The sequence below is a fragment of the Calypte anna genome, chromosome 13, assembly GCF_003957555.1.
Source record: "Calypte anna isolate BGI_N300 chromosome 13, bCalAnn1_v1.p, whole genome shotgun sequence".
In the NCBI taxonomy this organism is placed as follows: domain Eukaryota; kingdom Metazoa; phylum Chordata; class Aves; order Apodiformes; family Trochilidae; genus Calypte; species Calypte anna.
In genome coordinates, this window is record NC_044259.1 from 12,856,018 (window position 1) to 12,874,496 (window position 18,479).

Below are 18,479 nucleotides of genomic sequence, written 5' to 3' on the forward strand. Positions count from 1 at the left end.
GCCTGAGCCTCCCAAGCTGGACCCTCTTGTGCTTGTCCTTTGTTCTGTTGCCTGGGGTTACCAAAAAATGATCCTATCTATCATGTTGTAACTCTCCTGTTGCTACACATCATCTTGCTAACCACCTTTATGATGAACAGAACATCTTACAGATCTAGTTCTCTACCCCTTGTGCTTTACTCTCTGGTTTCTCCATCTCTGTTTCAGTGGGGGACATGAAACAAGACTTGGTGTTCCAGTGTCAGCTTCACCTGCACTGGTGTGAGGGAGATGGGTTCCCTGGGTCTGTTTGCCATGCCTTTAATTAAGCTAAGTTTGCAGTTTGCCATATCTGTGATGCCAGTGTGTTACTGGCTCATAATTAGCCTGGTGTTCATGCAACTCAGAATTACAGTAAGTACCTGTGGCACCTGTGTTCCAGCTCTCATGTTTTTCTCTATACACTAATGAGGCTTTCTTTACCACTAGGAAATTGTTCTTTTATTTGGATGATAATTTACTTTCCTAATAGAAAAGTTGCCAAACAGTTTTCTGTCTTCTGTTAATAATCAAAGTCTTAAGCTAGCTGAGAATGGAAACAAGGCATTTCTGCATGCTACTGTGACAAAGTCCATCAGTGTATACAGCTAATCAGTGGTGAGATGTCTACATCTCTCCTATTGATTATATCCTTCCAGAGTAAAGCAAACAGGTCCTTACTCTATGCTTGCCATGTAAACTAAAACTTTAATTAAATGAAAACTGTGGACTGTGAGGTGCACTGCACTGAGCCATGAAAAGATTACTGTTCAAAACCACATCTTCTAGATACCTCTTATTCCTGGCCTTCTTTTTTTCCTCACTTAAAATTCCCAGTAGTGGCTAAGATTGATTCAGTAAATTCTTCCCTGTGTAGTTTACAAGCTCAAGGTTATAGGCTAGAACAAGTAGTGTCATGCTATCAATCAGATGTAACAGAACAGCTTGAGAGAGCAAGCAGAAGTCCTTCCCCTCACACACTCTGTGTCCTGAAACTCCAGGTTGAGTTGGCACAGACCTAAACCCTCCCCCAAATTGCTTATTAAATCGTTAATAATGAGCCTTTTCCTGCTACCCTTTCTCTTCTGGAGCTTGACTTCCCTGAGTCATTCCAAAACAGCAAGGTGTACTGGAAAATTCTTATAAGGGCTGAAAATCAGAAAAGACAGAAGTTCTCACCAGAGGGATTGTAGCTGAGCCCCACTGAGGTGCAGAATGGAGCTGGGACACCTGCCTAGTGGGAGTTTTTCCAGCAACTTTGTGCTTTTTATCAGTGTGCTGCATCATAGCTTAAAAGGCTTTAACTTTCAGCCTTTTTTTATGCTTTTGTTTCTCTCCACTGGCTTAAAAAGTCCTTTCCTAATTCTTTTAAGCCTGAAAAGCTTCACTGTTTTAGTGAGACTTGATGTTGGACTGTCTGAAGGAGAACTTGCCTGCAGGAAGGCAGTCCTGGGGTCACAGCAAGGCTCCCCCCAGCAGAACTGGGCTCAGGGTTACTCAGCTGAGTGTTGGAGCTGGATGCCCCCTGGATGGGTTTGTGTTCTATCAGCTTGGGCCACAGGCAGAAGTAACCTGCACTGGTCTGAGGTTTGACAGAGGTTTTTGAGAGAAATAGACAAGAACTAGGAAGGTTCAATCATCAGGGATGACTTCTGTGTCGAGTTTATGTTACAGTAAGAGGAGAACTATAATGGTACAGCCATTATATGCTTTAGCTATGTTTTAGCTGCCTGAGATCCCTGTTGGTAGCAACTTCTTTTAAAAACAGTGATGCTAAGTTTCCTCCTGAGTGTACCCAGGGCCTCAGGTAAATGTAGAAGTGTGGTTGCAATAAATTGAATGAGGGAAGATGAATGGTGCCTTCTGGTCTGAGACACACCGGGAGAAACCTGAAAGTGAAACAACTGGACCTGTGGGGCCTTTAGAAGGGAAGGTGATTTCCAAGGTCAGCAAAGGGTCAGGACAAAATCATATGGAACTTGGATTTACTTTGGACTGACTGAAATCAAGAAGTCTGTTGCAATTAAACTTCTCTTACCTATAAAAGTTGATGAAAATTTCTAACTGAAATCCAGGCAATACCTCCTAAGCTGTTAGAAAGTAGCTGGAAATGTCTGGGTTTGTCTCTAGTATGTCATATTTCAAAACGGAGATTCCCACCTGTTCTGATCAAATCCTAGATGTTTCAAAGATACTCTTCATTTTTCTTTTGATTTTATTATCTGTCTCTTTTGGGGGTTTATGCTCATTACTTTTGTGGGGATGGATGCTTGGAAAGCAATTATTGTTCATCTTCACCATCTGTTCTGATGCTGGGTATGCCTGTCTTCTTGAAGGTTTTCAGAGGCTGAGCTGGGAATGCATTTCTCTTCTTAGTGCTGAGAGATTTATATTTTTAATGGGTATGTGTTTTATCTATTACATGCTAGATTTATTCACTTGATAATCTTAATCTCTCAGCAATGCAGGCCATCTTCTCATGTCCTGATATAGCACACAGAGATTTTATTCATTTAACAGTTTGGCTTTTGGATCAGATAGCTGTTAGAGGTAAATCCTGCAGTGTGCTGAGGCTGCTCAACACCACCTTGAACTGACAGCAGCAGTAACTTGCACGGAGCCTGCAGCACCTTTTAGGATTGTACTCTTAGAAGCTTTCTTTACACACAAATTGTAAGTTACTGTATGTTGCATGCCTTTCCTTAGAGCATATCCTTCTTCAACATTTTTCCTGAATGTAAGGAATTTACATTTTTTTCTCTACAGCAGGAAAAAAGCATCTTTTTCTTGTTTTCTGACACAGAAGCTTCCAACTTATTACTAGTTTTTTAAAAAACAGAAACCTTAACTCAGATTCTTTATCAGGCAGCACAGTATCTTCATTTCTTAAAAAGGGATTTGTATTTGTTCTTGATAATAATGATGGTGGCCAAAAATCTAGGTTTCAGAAGGAGGCTAATAATGTAGTTTCCTGGTAGAGTGCCTAGGATAGCAGGGGAATAGAAGCAACGACCCAGGGGTGCATCATATTCCTGCAAGGAGAAATGCAACAGCAGCTCCAGCAGTAGACAGTTCCTTGGCACAGCTGTGACTTTGGCAAGCCAACACATCCATGGCACTGAGAGTGTAAACATTTTGTGGCAACTGTGCAAAGCAGGCAGCCAATTATTTTACTAATTATTGCTTCTCAGTGCTCTCCTCCTTCATCTGTGCTGCAGAGGAAAACTTTCTTCCCTGTACTCTGTCCTCTTGGATAATGGCATAAATGAATTATTTGTGTAAAACTGTGCTGCTCACACTGCAGCAGTCTGTGCTATGTGGGTCTTGGCTATGTTGTTACCTTCCTCCCCTGAGTTTTCTCCATGTTATTGGTAGATCCTGTCTGTGACTGTGCTAACTGTAGCAGAGAAAGTCTGAGAGCTTCCATCTCCACTGGCTCCTCTCTGGGCTCTTTAACTGCTTCCTGTTAACCACAGTAACACAACAGTTAATGCTTCCAGAGCATTTCTAAAATTATCCTGATGATATTCTCAGTGAGGACTTGGCATAAGCAGGTGGTGATGTTGTGCTGACTCCTTTGCACACCTGGTCCAGAGTGACTCCAGTAGTTTCAACTCAGAAACAGAGAAAACTTCTTTGTGTACCCGTTACATTTTTGGAGTAGTCAGGCCCATGGGAAGATTTAGGGCTATAACAGTGTCTGTACACAAAGGTGAAGAAAATGTTTGGTAGAATGTGTGAGTATGTCAGGAACAAAGTGATAATTCTTCCTGCTTGAAGGTACGTTCTTGACTCAGTGAGCTGAAGGTTGGTTGTGCTGCTAACAGGAGTAACGTGGCAGGAATCCCAACTTAAAAAGTTATTTTTGGTTTTGGAAGCCCAGGACACATCTCGAAGTTTAGTGAACCCTGTAGCTTAAATCTCAGTGTTGTACTAAGTTAACTCAGCCACTTTCTAGATAGCAGATGCCTACTGGAATGATTCCAACTTCTTTAGCAGTCATCTATCATCTGGTACTGTCTTCTTAACAGAAGCTTGGAAGCTGGGCAGTATTACCACGGTATCACTCTGACCTTAACTCTGATAAATACAATGATAAATACAAACTGAGCTCCATCCTGCTGTACTAGATTGCTACCAGCCTCTAGATTAAAACTATCTGGAGTGTTCAGCAGTGAAAAGGTAACTTCAGATACTCTTCTTCTCCATCAGTTTGAAAAGGGTGAAGGGGGGAGCACAGCTTCCTAATTGAAGACTCTCCTCTACCTCACCACTGTTGTCAGCTACAGAATCCAACACAGCACTTTCATCTGGTGACAGTGATGAAGTGGTTATTAAATGCAATAGAAATCATTCATGCCCCTTTTCATTAGAAGATTCATTCTTATCTCCAGCTTGCTATATTCTCGGAAAAGAGCTCGTCAGAAATGTAGAATTAGGGAGAGAAATGCTTCCTGCTTTGTTCTTCTTTGGGATTTTGGAATTTATTTTTCTTTAAGCACACTAAGGTAGGTAGGCACTTGTATGTAAAGCAAGAGATTGATAATATCATCTAACTCTTAATCCTGAGAAGTTGGGGTACCTCCTTTCCCCAGTTTTTAGCACAGGGCTTTTGATCAATGATCCAAGTGGAATAAACTCTGGAAATGTCATCTTCTGAGTACTCATCATAGAATAAGGCACCAAACATTTAAGAGAGAACCATTACTCTGCTTATAACATTCCAAAGAGTGTGAAAAAATGTTAGTGCCCATCTATTAGCCAGCTCTTTTGAATACAAACAAAATATTAATTTAAATCAACTGAAATGCATTTGAAACTTGATGTTCTCCTTGGCCCAGAAGTGCTTGGCTGGTAAGAAGCAAATAATAAAAAACCCGAATTTTCAAATAGCAGAAATGCTGAATATTTAAAATGAAATTGGCCTTTTTTATGTGTAGCGTTTTGGAGTAAAAAATAACATTAAATGCATGTAAAAATGATTACTGTAAATGGCAAAGCCATCAAAGTTTATCATCATAGTTAAATGAAAGCACTTAATCTGTTTGTTTGGTTGGAACATATTTAAAAAGAAGCTAGGACTTTTTTTACACAGCCAGAGCTTGGTAGTCAGTTGAAATTTCTCTGCATCCCAGGGATTCCCAAACTGGGTTAGATCCAAATATGATCATTGTTTTTTTGTTGGTTTACTGTTTTTTTTTTTAATTTGCCCAGCATGCTTCTATGCCAATGCACCAGGGAAAATGAGTTTAAAAAAGACACAAGTCACAGTCTCCTATGCTCTTGAGTTCATATTGAGAGTAGAAGAAGTCTAGGAATCTGAAATAAAAGTTCTTTTCCTCTTCAGGAAGAGGAAATCAAAATGAAGGTAAATTGATGAGTCCTTAACCTCATTGAAGCTGAGGCTTGAATATTCAAATGTAGTCATCTTGGTTGTGTTTTACCACCAAAGATCATTCCTGGCTTGGCAAGAAGGTAAGAATTAGGAATATGGTGCAGAGTTACATTAATTTATATCAGCTAAGGATCTGCTAGAAAACTGAGTTACACTAATGTTCAATTAATCTAAATTCAATCTTAGAAAAAATCCCACACCTTGAAGTGTGGAATCTGTAAGAAAAAATGGAACTTCTGTTGCCTTACACCGAAACACCCCATTGTGCTTTGCAGTGCTGAACTCTTAGAGCTGTCTGCATGATGCAGAGAAATTACTGAGCTCTGTTGGTATAGAGCAAATGCAAGACCTTTACAGAGAGCTAAGCTTCAGCTCATTTAGTTTGAGAGCTGGAGGTTGCAAGCAGCTAGAAGGAAAATTTCAAAGCAAACTTCCTCCTGATACTGACACTTAACTCCTGTTAGAGCACTTAGGGGTGCATGACAGTCAGTAAAACAACTGCATTTTTATCCTGTTCATTTGGCTTCTAACCACAGCCTCTCTTGGGCACAGGCTAAAGCACAGTAACCTAAACTGGAGCTGTGTAAGCTACTCTGGTCCAAAGGAAGATGTTCTGTTCTTGAAAGGCCATACTTTATCTGACATAGGGGAACATCCTGCTGCTTCACACTGGCCTCTGTTTGTAGCCCTGGACTTCTGATACTGACTCTCTGACTCGGAAAGATACTATTTTTGTCTGCTGAAAGTCAAAATTTTACTCCTTCCATATTCTTTTCCATTAAACAGTTCCAGAACACAGGCCTCCAATACCAATTTGTTATCTTGTTAAGGTGGAGTTTCTTCTTCTTACTGGGAAGCTTCCCCACTCAAGAACTGGAAGGAAAAACCTAGAGTCTTCAGGTCACTTTTTCATTTTCTTGCTGAGAGTGGGAGTGCTGGAAAGCTGCTCTTTATGAAAATAACCATATTTTTTTTTAAGTGTGAGAAACAATAATAAACATCCCCTGGAATGAAAGCACAGCCTGCATTCTGCCAGAGGAGTGGCAGCTGGGGTGACAGGCTGCAATTTGGCACTGTGCTCTGCCCTTCAGTCAACATGATGCTACTTTTCATGCTGTTGAGCCCAAATTTCACTGGAGCCCTGTGAGAGGCTGGCTGGGCTTGCAAGGGTGGGTGGCAGGGATGTGGTCGGACCTCCTGCTGCAGCGTGACTCTGAGGCTGCTGGGTTACCCTCTCTGGAGATTTAAGTCAGCTTTTTAACCTGCTCTCCTGTTTCTTGCAGCTGTGTTTGTTGTTGCCACTTAACATCTAATTTATTTTAAGTTTTTACAGGCAACTGTATTCTCCCTTTCTTCCATTTAGCCCTGACTTGAATTTCATGAGGGTCTGCAAAGCATCCCAAGGGAGGGAAAAAGGAAGGAGGATGCAGAACTGAACAATGTTGGTGTGTTGCTGTGCTTAAAGTAAAATCAGTCTCAGCATAGATGGATAGCAGCCTATCAGTGCATGGCAAGCTGTTTTTCAAGTATGAAATTAGCTTGGAAACTCTCATGGTTCTGTCTGTGGACAAAAGGTAAAAACCAGGAAGCCTCAATGTTATCGCCTGCATCTCCTTTATCTGGGAGTGCTTCTCTGCAAGAGCAATAAATCTATAATCTGTTTTCCTATGAATGCAAGAGAGCTCTTGAAATAATCTCATTTCAATCCCTTATTATTTTTAATGGATTCCAGGATGAGCTGGTTGCTAGGTATAGCTCTTTCACATGCAAGTTTGGGTTTGAACCCAGCTGAATATTCAGTGTAATTAAAAGCAAAACTGTTAAAACAAAGGCAAGGGGAACAGTGAGGATGGCTCTCCTGCTTTCATGCAAATGAACAAAACAACAAAAACAGGAGCACTGGATGTTTGTTATTCATACATGCTCTTAGAGGTAATTATTGTGGTTTCATTCCTAAAAACTGCCCATTTAAAGAAGAAATGATTATATGCTAATAAGTACTTGTTTATTAAACTTGCAGGAACTGAAGTCGAATATGAATTATTAAAATGTTTGTGAGTACAGGGTTGTTTTTTCTTTCACTAGATGTCTGTGAAAAATAAAAACAAAGGGGGAACATGCAGCAAAGCAGGAGAGGCAAAATGTAAGGCAAGAACCAGCCCTGGATCAATGGTCCCAGTCCTGCTGGGAGACAGATCCCCAGAACCTTCCAGCCACTCCAGAGCTCTGAACTGCTGTCACCTGCAGGACAGCCCCTACCCCAGGAAGAAAGCTTACAGTTTACCTTCATCAACTTGAAGCTTAAATGTGTTTTTCTCTTGAGAAAAAGAAGGAAATTTGGGGAAGAATGAGACTGCTAGAGGGACAAAAGTAACAGCAGGTGGGTTGCAGCACATGGCGAAGAGGAAAGGGGGAAAAGGGCAATGGTCAGTGAGGGTTGTTAGCATCTGTCTAATCATAAAGGATGTGTTCTAGCCTGCAGTTTCCAAGTAAAAGGGAAGTAAAAACAGAGCAAGGGAACCCTGGAGAATGGCTTAGCCCTTAAATGTAAAAGAAAACTATAAGTTTATGTAATGGCCTTGACATATTCTGGCAATAAATGCAGTGGAAAGACATTTACTCTAAGCCTTTGACTTTAATTAATGTCACTGTGGGAAACCCAGTGCACATAAGAGAGGATGTAAATTTCTCTGCAGAGTATTTGTGTTTTTCTGAAGCATAGTTTACTGAAGAAAGAAGCTTATGCCTTTGCACTCTGGGTATAACCCAAAGTTCCCAGCAGTGAGAGGACCTGTTAACCAAGTCTGACAGATGAGGATAGGTGAGGAGGAGAAGAAAATTTATAGAAAATCCGTGACAATGACAGCAGGGATCCCATAAGCACCTGAAAAAGAAAAACTGTGATGAACTCCAGGAGAGAAACCTCATCCTAGTCCTACTCCAAGAAAATTTTCAAATGATGTTCACATTTTCCTAGAGCACTAAGTCCCCCAGTCACTTATCAGCCAGCAAAAAGTAAAACTACATTTTTTCCTTTTTGTGCTAATGTGAGTGAATTCTGGAAAACTGTGGAACTGAAATGTCCTGAAGAGGTGATACACCTGATGTCAGTGGGATGTCCTGTGCTCAGAATCAGTTCTTGTTTGAACAGCACCTGTGCAATTGCAGCCTAATTACCCCCAATTCCTGGGATTTTGCTGCATGGTTGTACAGTTTTATCTAGGAAAAATGTAAGTTTAATGATTATTTAATCCAAACAACCTAGAGGCTTGGATAGTTGTCATGGTCCTAAATATATATTTTTGATTGCTGGTTATTCATAAGAGGTGATGCAGGCATCTGCCTGTTCAGCCTGTTTAGCCAACTTCTCTGCTGTGTGATTCTGATTTTGTCAGAGTCTCTCAGCAGAAAAACACACTTTGGCCCCCTGGTGTCTGCATGGTACTCTTTTCTTCATGGTCCTCATATTCTCAGCATTTATAATTGAAGAACCTTCAGAAAGAGTTGACGGTTTCTCCTCTACAGAATTAAGAGCAAAATTACTTGTATTATTTATTCCTTCTTGCTTACTCACCAGGTTATCTATTACTCTAAGGCTTTTAGTGCCTTGGGCCAAAAAGGGTCATTCCAGCACACAGTTTAATGACTTGACCAAAAAAATACAAAAGGGAATGAGTCCTTCTCTGCTGAGCTTTCTGAAGTCATTATGAGATGCCTTGGGAATTCTAGAAAGCAACAGCTCAGAAAACAAACAGAATTTCTCAGTGTTGGATATCAGTCTCGTGACATCTATGCCATTACAGAGTTACAGCTGGAATAACTTGATCTTTCCTCTTTCCCCCATTGACTCACATTTTGGAAGAGAGTCAGATCCTGAGAGTTGGGTTTTGCATAATTGAAGCACCAGAAGATATTAAGGGGAACGACTAATGGGGATGAAGCTTTTCCCATCCTTCCAGACTGAGTTATCAATTATGAATTAGTGGCAATCTAAGATCAAAGGGGTTCCATTTTTGCAGCTGAATTTGAGGCTTTTGGAACTGAACAGATGAAATACAGTTAATGACTCCTTTCAGAAAGGCAGGGACAGGAGAGAACTGACAGGGGTGGAGTTGAATGTTTGCTTCATATGTTTCTGAATATGGACAAATATTTTCAAATGTAAAACTGGATGTGAGATCAGTCATATAAAATGATGTTGTTGGTTCCTCTTGTGGGGCATGGCAGATGGGAATCTGAGCTGTAGCATTTTTCTTAATGCTGTATATGACCTAGTTACTGAGACTTAATATGGGAATGTACTAGGGTTACCATGTCTGTGTTACAAGAAAACTGTTATGCCCTAATACAACAAGCTCTGTTGCTGCAGTGGAAGTGGGTCTCTCCAGGACAAAAAATTCAATATTTGCTTAAAACAAAAAATCACAAGGCTTTTAATTTAAAAGTGGCTACTACTTAATGGTGTAACATTTAAAAGAGAAGTGCTTGGGCGGCCTTAGCTATGTGATCTCTGAAGCAGCAAGCAACAACACTGTGTATGGTTCAAGATAGATGATACCACAAAGATCTCAGAAGCTTTAAGGAACAAAAATAATCTGTGATTTCTGCCAAATACATGAACATGGGGAAAAGCAGACAGGTGCATCAGGTGCCTCTTGTTAAAGCCTTTTCTCCTTGAAATACTCTGGGTCTGAGTAAGTACCTAAGTGAAACCAGGTGAAAAAAATGTGATTAAGGGCTGAGAGCTTCTCCTCACAGCTGCCCTGCAGCTTGGGGGTACCAAGCTCTGGGGGGGAGGGAATCTGTCCCAGTGAAGCTCTGGTTTCCTGGGGCGGCTGGCAGTGAGAAGACACGGCTATGGTGCTTCTCTGCAGCTAGAGAAGAGGAATTTCTTAACCCTGAGGCTTGAAGGCAGCAGGAGTCTGTAAAGAAGATTCCTGAGGAGTCCTGGCTGGCCTGGCAAAAGTGAGTGGTAATAACCCTCCTGATTTCAGAGAGGAAAATGCTTGGGAGGGTGAGATAAGTTGGGTGAGAGGTGGGGTTGATGGTGCTGCTGCTGGGCTCTGGGACCAGCCTTAGGGAGGTGAAGCCTCTGTGGCTCCCTGTGTGTTTTAGCCCTGGCTAAAAAGAACTTCTGTTCTTGCTTCAAAAATATGTCAGGAAATGAGATTGTATGCTAATTATATTGTATGCTTTTCAGTAACTTTTTTTCTTCTCCAAAGCAATAATTTTTAATAGGATATTAGATAAATTTTATGCTATTTGTTACTTATTTTGCTTGGGTAATGCCTCATAAGTAGGGTTTTTAGATTAATTTAATCTTAATTGTTTCTTATTTTGTTTGGATAATGCCTCATAGTAAGATTTTTGAAATTAATGTGAACCTATTGCTAAATTATAATGGAGCAATCACAACTGCTATTAGAATGCAAAGGAAGGAGAGTCTAAGGGCCTGACTCCCCGTTGCTGATGTATCAGAACAAAATGTGGCTTAGAGTACTGAGTTTTGTATTGAAACAGTTCAGTGTTTGGGGAAAAACTTTGAGAAATTCATACTTTTTGAAATGTGAAATGAAAGTTTACTTTCACACACACAAAAAGGCTCTGTAAACCCCCCGAGATAAAGCCCCCTTCAGATTTTATTATTTATTAAGGTTTTGCTATTTTTGGGGTTTTTTTTTGGATCTTGTGAGCTTAAAACCCTTTTTTTGAACATCTGTAATGAAAAATTATGAAGCTCTGACTTTCAGGTGTGTCCCCTTGCTCTAAGTTGCAGAAACCTTTAGTGTTTTTTCTGGTTGTAACGATGAGCACCTGTAGATGATGTTCTCTCTCCCTAGAAAACTGCAACGATTCTGTTTAAATTATTATTTTTCTTTCTCTGGGTCAGCTTGTGCATTTTTAAGCATTTTCTTCAAATCTCTACAAGAGCTTCTCTACTTCTAATCCAAATTCTATTTGTATATTTGGTAATTTGTGAAGTTTGAGACCCAATAGAAGGCATGACCTAATTGTAGTCTTTTAGGAAAACGACATAAAGCTGTTACTATAGAAAAATAAATCAGGCTCAGCCTTTGTTTAAAACTCTGAGCTAAAGTTCATAGAATCATAGAATCATAGGGGTTGGAAGGGACCTCAAAAGATCATCTAGTCCAACCCCCCCTGCCAGAGCAGGGCCACGTAGAGTACCTCGCATAGGAACGTGTCCAGACGGGTTTTGAATGTCTCCAGTGAAGGAGACTCCACGACCCCCCTGGGCAGCCTGTTCCAGGGCTCTGTCACCCTTACAGTAAAAAAAATTTTTCCGGAGTTGTCCCTGATGATTCTGTCTTTAGACCACAGTGTAAAATTTGCTCCTTTAAAGGTTCTTTTTGTGGCTGCAGAGCTATTGCTTGAGAAGTTCCTGCTCTGTCTGGAAGCAGCACTGACTGGTGCACTGCAAAGGGGGACAGTAAGAGCTGGGATGTTTTATTTGTTATCTGATGGTTTGAGCCTGAATTTGGCAGCTCTGCCCTCTCATCACTGCTGTGTAAATGGTTCAGGTCTTTGGGTCTGACAAGCTGGAGGAAGGTGAAGATACGGGGTATTTGTAGCTCAGAGTATCTTGTTTAAGAAAAAAAGATCTCTGTGGTACTTGGGTTTCCACAAATGTGCTTGGGCTCATTGGTTTGAGTGTTGTGGGATGGAAGGGATCTTGCTAATGCAAGAAAATAGATTGTATAGCTCCTTTCAGACCCATCTGGAAGGCTGCTGGTGGCTCATCCCACAGTACATGCAATCCTTAATGCTTTTGTAAAGGGTTGTCTTCAGTAGTTTCTGGGCTGTGGTTTTAAATGTAGGCTTTCTGTGCAGACGGGGAGCCCTGTGAACCCCATGTTGCTGTCCTCTCCAGCCTGGGCTGGAGGTAGAGGAATGCTGTTCTGTATGGGGCCTGATCCAGGGGCTTCTGGAGGTGAAAAAAATGTCCTTGCAAAGCATGGGTGAACTGTTGCACCCACTGAGCTGCAGGGTTGGAGGCTGATCTGTGGAGTTACAACCTATTCCTTACCTCTGCCATGTTTCTAAAGCTCCACATCCTCTGGGGTTATTCCCTTGTTCTGCCATAACATTCAGCAATTTCATTCCCTGGAGGATGCCAGCAATGTGAGTAGGATCTGTCCCCTCTGTTTGCTGTGTTTTATTTGCTGTGGTGCTCACCTTTACTTAGTGCACTTATTTACTTCAGGTTTTAATAGTATGGTAAGGTCACAACAAATTTAGTGGGAGGCATTTTAAGCACTTACAGCTATAAATCGCAGTGTACATCACCCTCTGTGTGTTTTATTCAGAACTGGAGAAATCCAATTTGGTCCAAAATATGAACACCAACTAAAGCCAGGTATCATATTGAGAAAGCTTTGATGTATGGCTCTGAAATAACCTGCACACATCTCCCCTATAAATTAAGAGCTATTTTGTAGAGCTGATAAGTAGCTGATATTCTTGGAACCAGTCCTATTTGTGGCTTTTCCCCATCTTCCATTCTAGCCTCTTGATCTTTCTGTTTAGAAAATTCAAAGAGAATAAAAAGCAGTTTATTCTCTAATGTAGGTTTTAAAACACTGGTGGTCTGGACACATCTCACAGGTGCAATGATCTTGCTGATAGTGCATGAAAATGTAAAACCTCAGGGGCTCATCTCTGCAGGAATATGTTCTTACCTATTTCTTTTTGTGCTGGAGTATTTTTATTTTCTTAGACAAGACAGCCTTTGCAAGTAGGATCAAACCAGCCTGCTGGTCATCCTAAGAGCTGCAAAGTCCTAATGGCCAGAAGTTAATAGTAGCAACCTTTATCCAGGTTTTGTGGATGAAGCAGAAGAGAATGTGTTGTGGACCACTAAACTGCAGTGGCTGGGAAATGGGCTTGAACCTGGCATATAAATCTCTCTTTAATTCCTGTTGGTCTATGGCCCCTGCAGTATCCTGGGAGCCTGGCCTATATCTGACTTAACTCCAGCCAAATAGAAAGGGTGTTTGAGAGAGGAAGGAGGAAGGGATTAATTGCAGGCAGTAATGTTGGACTCCTGGATTCTCTAAATTGACCCTAAAGGAGATCGATTTTGCTGATGTGTAAAGCCTAGCAACAATCTGAGTTTTAAGCTAGCATTAGAAATTAAATGCCAGTTTCCATGTTGAAAATAAATTGAATAGATGGAATAAAAGATGTCCCTTACCACACTGGGAGCAAGAAAAAGATGGAGGCTCTAGAGCTCAGCAATGCCACAGCTGTGAAGTAGGAAAGCAGTGTGAGGAGCAAGGATGACTCTGTCCTCAGCTTTCTGCTTCATCTGGGCAGTAACAGAAAAAAACCCACTGTCAGTGAGAGCCAGCACTGTGATGTTTGCCAAACGTGCCAGAGAGAAGTGTCTGGCTGGGATGAGTGAGCAGCACACCTGATGGATGCTTGAACACAACCTCTATAAATGTAGGCAAGTTGGGTTTTGCCAGGCACTGCTGCCTCTCACTCAGTGCCAAGAGCAAGAGCAGCTCCTCGAGTGACAGATTAAAAAGTAGAAAGAGCTTCTCAATACATCTTTTTTTAGGTAAATAAAACCTTGTCATTGTGGAAGACTGGAAGGAGAGCATGAATTTTTGTGGGGACAGTGGGCAAGGAGATTTCCCCCCAACCACCACAGGGAGTGTTTTGGATCCACGTAACCCTTGCAGGCTCTTGGATCCTTGCCTGATGTCTCTCTAGAGGCTTCAGCTCCTAGAAATGTCTGTGTTTGTTTTGAAAGGCATGAGCCCCTTAGCTTCATCTGCATAGGTGGATGATGTTGGATGACAACCTGGCTGCATCAGGCTGGATGCAGATGTTTGGGTTTTTTTTTTGTAATCACACCCTAGGACTTTTATCTAAGTGCATCTGCTTTTGGAGTAGCAGGGCTGACAACACTGAACTCAAGTACAGCTGATGCACAGGACCTGAGTAACCTGATGGATGTCTCTGATAGAACATGGAAGTCCCTGCCCTGAGACTTAGGGAATAGGGGACAGAGGTTTAATCTGGACTTGTCCTTGCTGCAGCCTACTAGAGGTGCAAACTCTATAGCTGTCCTTGAGCAAAAAAATCAGGTTAAAGCAACAGTCACTGGACATTGAAGCACTTGGCCTTTAAGCTTGGTCTGCCCTTCCACACATAGTCCTGGGCACCAGACACAATCACTCGGCCAGCAACTGGAAGCTGCAGCTCCAGAGCATTTTGCATGCAGAATAGTCTCTCTTTAATGCCTAACTATTCCAATCATCCTCCTTTAATTTTTTGCTGAGTAGCTACATTCTTCTTTGCTCTAGTAAAAATCTGCTTAGTGCAAAGCCATGTTGTAAAGTCAAGCTGCAGTTTCAACATGGCTAATCCAAAAAGAAGCATTTGTTAAAGAAGTTCCATTTCTGTAAGAAACGTGTTTTGATTTGCAAAACAGAAAATGTATTCATTTAACTGAGCCATTCATGTGACAGGTCACTATTTCACTCTTTTGGTGCAGTAAAAGTTTATTCTTTTAATAGATTTATTGCTTTTTGGTTATTCATTTTGAAAGGACTGACTTTAGTCAGCTGCAACTCTGATCGTGAGTCCAGAAAATTAATTATTTTTATGGTCGTCTGTTCCTTTTGCAAGGCCTCATTTTAAGTGCAGCTCAACTGTATTACAAATAAAAGTATGTGGCCCTAGAAGGAGTACCCAGCCTCTAATTTAATATTGTACTAGAGACCTTATAATGTCAGGTTTTCTCATTCGAACCCTTCTCTTTGTCTCAAGGGCAGTTGAGGTACCAGGCTGGCTGTTGTTATTGTGCATGGATGCTGCTGGATGTGTGCATTCATTCTTTTGGTTTTGAATTTTCTGGTCTTGAGCCTTACTAATAGAAATTAATGTCCAGACTGAACATTTATGTCAAGACTTTGGGCAGGGGTCTGACCAGATGACCTTTAAAAATCCCTTCCAACTCAAACTTAGATTCTATGTTTCCATAATATAAAGGAAAGCAACGTCTGCAAAAATGATCTGTTACTGCCTGAGTTTCATGGTGAAATTCATGCTGTAAAGGCACCAGTACCCACAGCAACATCCTGGACTCCCTCTGCAGAACCCCCTGGCAGGCTTCACCCAGTGCCTTGGGAGAGAATTCCTGTGTAAATGGGAATAACAGTTATAAAATGACTCAGATTTGGGAGTTAGGTTAAAACCCCTCAGCATCTCACAATGGCACCAGAATCCACCATTTCATTCATCTCTAGGATGAGTCAAAGCTTTGGAGAGCTCTTTTGGGAGCTTGCTGGAAGCCCTTGAAATGATCTCGAACCTTTCAGTGCTGCTCTGAACATTAGTGCCAGTGCAGCAAGTTTGGTGCTCCTGGGGGGAGGTCTGTGGCTCTTCTCTTGGCTGGGATGGGGGGAGTGAAAAAGAGAATTTAATTGCTTGAACAGCACAGGCTTACTTTTCAAACAAGTATTTGTCATTATTTACTCTGCTACTATTTCTGCATTGTCAGCACTCAAGTTCCCAGACTTTGAAGTCAGGATGTGAACACTCTGTTCCTGCTTGTGGGGCTGGTAGGCTCCAATGGGAGCATGTGGAACTAGAGGAGATGCTCAGTGAAGGAGGAAAATGGCATAATTTCAGGATGTCATTTGTAATTATGGTTGTAATCATTGCCCTGCTTTGAAAGACTTTGTGAAAGTGTGGACATGTTGTCTCTCTCAGCATTCAGTGGTTTTCAAGAGGCATATTGTGAGGGGGTGAGAGGTTGGTAGGATAGAAATAAAGAAACCAGAATTCTCCCAAATGCTGAATCACTTTTGGTTCTTCAATTAAGAGAAGGTCTCCCTTTCAAGGTGACTTTATTAACTGGGCCCTTTATCTTTTCACTTTGCAATGCAAGAGATATCAGCAACTGTGTGTGGCCCAGGCTACAGAAGAAACAGACAGCTACCATCTGCAAAACTGAGTACTTTCCATCAAAAATTAATTAAATTAGCACAGATTCCATAAGTAATACAACTCAATATCCCTGGTGCCTCCCAAGAGAAGTCAAATGTACCCAGAGACCAAATTTGGAAACGAGGCAATTATTAGTTTAAGTCAGTCATCAAATTAATTTTACAGAAGCAGAAAATGCCAGTCAGAGGAGCAGGGTGCAGTGGTGTGTGGCACAGAGCCTGCTCAGGCTCCAGTGGGGCTGTAGTGGAGGCAGTGAGAGGACAGACAAACCAATCCTGCTGGCTGACCACTGGTGGTGTCTGGAGCATCCTCAGCCAGCAGCAGCCTTTTCACCTGTTCTCTCCATGCTTTCCTAGATGGCATTTTCTGTTGTGCCCTCAGCACAGCAGCACTGAAGAGGCATAACTGCAAAGCAGTTTCCTTGGCTGCCACAGCTGCTGTGTGAGCTCCAGAGAGCATTGAGAGGTCAGGACTAGGAACTGGCCAGGACTTCTAAACAACTCTCTCATGGCATTAAAACCAGAGTCTGGTAGTAGATGGTTTGACTACAGCCCTAAGCACCACCATGAGATGCATTAAGTGACTGGGCAGGTGCAGTTTGCTGGTTTGTTTCTCCTTCTGTCTGTGTGCACAATGAGTTATTTGTTGTGGTAGGAGCTTCTTAAATACCAAAACACCTGCCTGCTGGATGAAGCAAGGTGAGATGCAGAGATGGTTGCCGTGGAGAGTGTAGCAATGGTCCTTTAATCACAGAAAAGTTGTTTTACTTCATGGGCACTGACCATGTCACTGACACTGTCTTCTATGCCAAACACAGCAAAAAAATGTTCTACCAAAACCAGTGAGACTATTAAATGTGGTTTCAGATGGTGCAGGTTTGCACATGCCTTGGTCTTTAATCAGTCACTTGCCAGAACTCATGGAAAAGTCCTACATTTGTGAGGTGTGCTTGTTAACTTTTAAATGTTTGTTTACTCTAAAACTTGTCACTTTTAAGCACAGTCCCAGACACTTCATTGACCAAACTGGGTATCTTTCTGCAAAGCAACAGTCTGACAGATGCAAAAGGTACCACTACAGGTAAAATAAATTATTTACTTCAAATCAGTATAAATATTTTATCCAACAAATTACCCTAAGGAAAAATCATGCTCCGTGCAATTGTCAGAGTTGCTCTGGTGCTGAGAGATTCTCTTCCAGCTAAAGTAACCCAAGGTTTACTATTTATTTTTTGAGATAGAACCTGTGCAGTCATCTTTGGGGTGCCAAAGCACCTGCTTCTCCTCCAAAGCCCTTTGTGGGATCCACATCACCTATCTCTTGTAACTGATCTCATTTTCCAGGTTATTTCACCAACATTTACCCTAAGATGATGTAAATAATCCTGCCAAAGCACAAAAACTGGAAGGGATAATAAAAGTTGAGTTCACTCACAATCTATACATAGGTCCTGAGTGACCACTATCTGAAGGAACAGTTTCTCTTGAGAATTCAGATTCCCACGTACAGTTTGGTCACTTCAGAAGCAGGAACTGCTGGGGACCATCAGGCTCTGCTGCACCCAGGTTAATCGATGGATCCCAGGTGAAAGTTGGTGTCAATTGATTTGTGTGCAGCCTGAGCCTGGACCACAGGCATGATCCAATTTAGTCCTAGGTCATGTCCTTCAGTTTGGCTCTAGATGTGATGAGAGCCTGTCTGTAAGGAACTAAGGCAGTAGGAATAGATTCTTGCTTTTGGGATGTCCAAACCAGCTTCATGCCATCTATGCTCTCATTTACAACACTGGGGCTAACTCATCTTCAGTGCAGCATCATTGGTGGTACTTCATGAAGAGATCTGACCTCAGCTGCAGTCTTTTTGTCCACTTAACAATATTTACTTAGCTTTGCCAAAAAGATGGTGGATGAAAATTGTTTTTATTACCAGAAAAATAAGTTTGCAATAAAACCTGTCTCCTTGAGTGCACTAATGCTTTTTTACAAAGAAAGAACATATTGTTTTAATTAATCATATGAAAGCAAAATTAGCATGATTATGTGAAAGGTGCTGTAAATCATGCTGATCCACATCACTGAACAAA